We start from the raw sequence: 4,645 nt of genomic DNA on the forward strand, positions 1-4,645 counted from the left end.
TTCACTTGCAAGTGTGGCATGTGACAGCCATGTTCCTGGCCTCAGAATCCAAAAATACACAGGGCTCAAATGGTGATTTTTCCCCTATCCTCCTCACAGCCCATTCTTGCAGAAGGAGGCCAGACAAAACTGCCACCTGAGTCCTATGTACAGTGGTACCTCGGGTTAAGAACTTAATTCGTTCCAGAGGTCCGTTCTTAACCTGAAACTGTTCTTAACCTGAGGTACCACTTTAGCTAATGGGGCCTCCCACTGCTGCCGCGCCGCCTCATCCTGAGGTAAAGTTCTTAACCCGAGGTACTATTTCTGGGTTAGCAGAGTCTGTAACCTGAAGCGTCTGTAACCTGAGGTATCACTGTATATGGCAGACACTCCATAACTTGGGGGCCACCATAGAAAAGGCTATTTCTTTCATAGCCAGCAAGCAAATCATCTTTACAGGAAGGGCTACAAGCAAGACATCTGAAGAAGGTCTCAGAGCCTGGGCCTATTCGTATGGATGTACACAAGGAAAGCTAGTCACTAGGAGAAGGTGCAGCAGAGCCCCTATGATTATTCTTTCTGCACCCTAAACTCCAAAGCTAGAGCACAGCAGTCATGCGCCCCATAGAATCGTACTCATAATTTTCCTATCGTTCAGAGACTTTTCTGTCCATTTCGTTTAGTAACAGCAGAACTGGATGCCAGAATTGTACACCAGACGTGCCTTATGTTCTGGACAGAGGACAGACACAAAGAGCTTTTATGTGAGTGTCACAATTGCTGATGTAGGTGCATTTCTTCCCATCAGTGATGGGCACTGTGTGGTTCTCTCTCTCTCTTTTCGCTCTTTTTCAGACTTTGTACACATTTTATGTTATAAAGAGTGCACACTTGTACTTAGGTGTATGGTTGACAGCTAAGAACATAAATATTTTTAAAGGTAATTATACAATTTCTTCGAGAGAAATAAAGAAAAATTTAGAGATTTGGGGAAGGATGAAATTATCACTATGGGGAAGGATATCAGTAATAAAAATGAAATTTTTATTGATAAAAATTGCCAAGCATGTTATACCCATGATCAGCAGCACAGGACACTTCAGAGAATGGCAAAAAGATATTTCTAAAGTTATCTGGCAGGGGGAGAAACCAAGAATAAAATATAAATTAATAACAGATTCTCCTTGCCAGGCTTAAAATTATATTATGAGGTGTCCTGTCTCTGTTGGCTGCAGGAATAGGTAACATTGGAAAATTTAGATATTTTAGATTTGGAAGGGCATGATAATAGATTTGGTTGGCATGCATATTTATGGTATGAAAAAGCAAAAGTACATAAAGGTTTTCTGAACCATTTAGTAAGAAGATCTTTTTTTATGTTGTGGGAGAAATATAATAAATAAAAATATAAAAATATAATAAATAGAACAGAAAACACCATGGTGGCTCTCTCCATTAGAAGTGATATCCTTGAAAAAATAAAATATTTAATATTTAAAAATTAAATATGAGAACCAATTGGGTGACATATAGAGAACTGTTAACTGAAGTAGAACAGTTGAAATTGAAGGATTTTGGAGAAAGAAGGGATTTATTAACTGATTGGCTACAATTTCATCAATTAAACAATATTTTCAAGATAGACAAAAAGAGAGGTTTTAGTTATGAGACCTCAAGATTTGAAAAAGATTTGTTAGAAAATAATATAAAATTATTGTTGAAAATGTATAAATTGCTTTTGAAATGGCATACAAAGGTTGAACAGGTTAAATCTGGGAGAGGGATTTGGGACACAATATCCAACTTTCAGATTGCGAAAGGTTATGGAAAACTGATTTGAAATTCTTGGCGTGTTGTATGCTGAAAAAAATATACCGTATTTTTTGCACCATAACACTCACTCTTTTCCTCCTAGAAAGTAAGGGGAAATGTCTGTGCGTGTTATGGAGGGTATACCTACGGGTGGCATGCCTACGGATTTTCCTCCTCTAAAAACTACGTGTGTGTTATGGTCGGGTGCGTGTTATAGAGCGAAAAATACGGTATATGAAAATAATGTACTGATGGTATTTGATTCCCAGTAAGTTAGCAAAAAATGTATAAGTCAGGTACAAATATCTGTTGGAAATGAAAAGAAAAAGAAGGCACCTTTTATCATATGTGGTGGTCTTGTAAGGTAATAAAAGCTTTCTGGGAGATGATATATAATGAGATGAAAAAAATGTTCAAATTAACTTTTGTAAAAAAACACACCAGAGACTTTTTTATTAGGAATTATAGGTGCTGATATTCCAAGGGAGTAGAAAAGACTTTTTCTGTATACGACGACAGTCACACAGATGCTATTAGCTCAGCAAAACTGACCGGAAAGCTCTGGAACCAAGAAGACCAAAACTTTATAATTATAATTTATCTTGGAGACCACTGTAAGCAGATGAAAACGTTAGCAGGATTGGAATAACACTTGTAATGTAGCAAATACTATGGAGACAATAGAATAGAGTTATATAAAATATAGATTATTGGAAAAGATGCAGCAGAAAGGGTTTAATAATAGGACCCATGAGGAGAGGTGGGAAATCCAGAGATTCGGAGGAATCTGTAAATGTGTATGTGTATGGTTGTATTGTTAAAATTTTATGTTTGTAAAATCAAATAAAAATTATTTCAAAAAGAGAGAGAGTGCAAACGAGAAGCACGTGAGCTACTGATTCAATACTGCCATCTCCACATGGAAATAACCGTTTTTCCAGTGGAATTTTTTTGAAATTGACCCTCAAGTACAGCTGAAGGCAGTATATTTAATCTTGTGTACAGTAAGTGAAAGCAAGTCTGTATTTTGGAATTGTTAAATTTTGCAAATAGTGCGCCAACGTGTCAAAATAACTAGGTGGGGAAAAAATTATACAATGGACAAAATTTCCTTTTCGTGGCCAAATTATTCTGTCGCTCAATATCGTATAGGAGCTGTCTAATTAAATTATTTGCTTTACTGAAGTCCAGTATTAATAACTGTTGTGATGATAAACCGAAAGTAAAGCTTTTGGTTGACAATTTTGGTCTAAGCGCTCTCATGACATTCTTGCGATACTAAGGGTAGTAGACCAGTGGGTTTTAAATTTAGCCGGAGCCAATATTTAAATGTCCTGCACCAAATCTGTAATTCAACAGTGGGGAGATTAGCCTTGCAAGCGCAATGAAGCATTTGGAACACAGGATGGAACAGGAAAAAATTGCCTTTGGAACTTAGACTGAACAGCTTCTGTAGATGCAAGGTGAGTGCCTGTCCAAGTCTGAGCCCTATATAATAACTGCTTCATCACTTGCATGTGGCCCCTGAAAGGTTGCTCACAAGAGAATATGGCCCTCAGGCTAAAAAAGGTTCCCTACCCCAGCTTTGCTGCCATTGTGTCCCTCTAAGCAGCCGCCTTCCAACACCTGCTTTCTGTGCTGTCTTGGCAAAGGAGGCTCATGAGACTGTGTGTTTGCTGAGATAATGTCTTCATTGGGCCAGAGTACAGGGCTAGATGGACGCTTGGTCTGACTTAGCAAGTTCTTATTTTAGAAACCCAGCACCAGGCTGCCTCTCTTGAACCTCCCTCCAAGGTCAACAGTGCTTGTGAGCTGGCATTGATGAGGCACAATTTCTTTTGCCCAAGCAAACCTGAAATGTTGCTCGAAGCGGAGCAACCAGGTTAACCCAAGCGTGTTTCTTTATTTCCTATAAAGGAGTTTCACCATCCTTGCCCCAAACAATCACTTTGCTGTGTCTTTGCTTCTTGGGAGATAGATCACATTGTACTCTGGCCACTTGCTTGCAAAGGGTGTCCAGTGAGAAGTCATCAGCATGCAACAACCTGAACAGACAAAGGCAAAATGAGGGCCCGCTCCAGAGATATATCCTTGAAGAATCACAGAATCATAGAATGTAGAGTTACATTCCAACCCCCTCCAATCTCAACTAAAGCACCAAATGGCAGACAGCCATCCAACCTCTGCTTAAAAACCTACAAGGAAGCAGAGTCTACCACCTTCCAAGGGAGTCCATTCCATTGGCAAAAGCTCTTACTGTAAGAAAGTTATTATCCCTGCGGGACTTGACATCTTTCCGCAGGGCCTGCAAGACAGAGCTGTTCCACCAGGCCTTTGGCCAAGGCACAGCCTGACCTCCTCCTTTGGCAATCTTCACAGAACTCTAGCCCAATGGTTGCCATTAATCTGATTTGAACTGATTTTATAATGAAATGATTTTAGAATGTTGTATCATTTTACTGTTGTTAGCCGCTCTGAGCCTGGCTTCGGCTAGGGAGGGCGGGATATAAATAAATTATTATTATTATTATTATTATTATTATTATTTCTGATGTTTACCCGGAATCTCCTTTCGTAACTTGAATCCATGGGTTTGGGTCCTGCCTTCTGGAGCAGGAGAAATCAAGCTTGCTTAATCATCCATGTGACAGTCCTTTATTTGACTATTGCTATCCTATCTCTTCTCAATCTCTTTTCCACACTAAGCATACCCAGTTCCTTCAATTTTCTCTCATAAGGCTTAGCTTCCAGATCCTTGATTATCTTGGTTGCCTGCCTCTGCATGCGTTCTAGCTTGTCAATATCCTCCTTAAATTGTGGCACCCGGAACTGGACACAGTACAATGGTACC

General features: G+C 39.3%; 1 long non-coding RNA gene across 1 annotated transcript; it reads left to right on the top strand.

Annotated features, from left to right (window-relative positions):
* The first annotated feature begins 551 nt into the window (after window positions 1-551).
* Window positions 552-4,305, top strand: LOC307207801. Its single transcript, XR_013834836.1, has 3 exons — window positions 552-746; window positions 3,154-3,257; window positions 3,773-4,305. It is a non-coding gene; the product is annotated as an uncharacterized lncRNA (long non-coding RNA).
* Window positions 4,306-4,645: the final 340 nt, after the last annotated feature.

This window comes from Podarcis cretensis, assembly GCF_951804945.1.
Source record: "Podarcis cretensis genome assembly, chromosome: Z".
In the NCBI taxonomy this organism is placed as follows: Eukaryota; Metazoa; Chordata; class Lepidosauria; order Squamata; family Lacertidae; genus Podarcis; species Podarcis cretensis.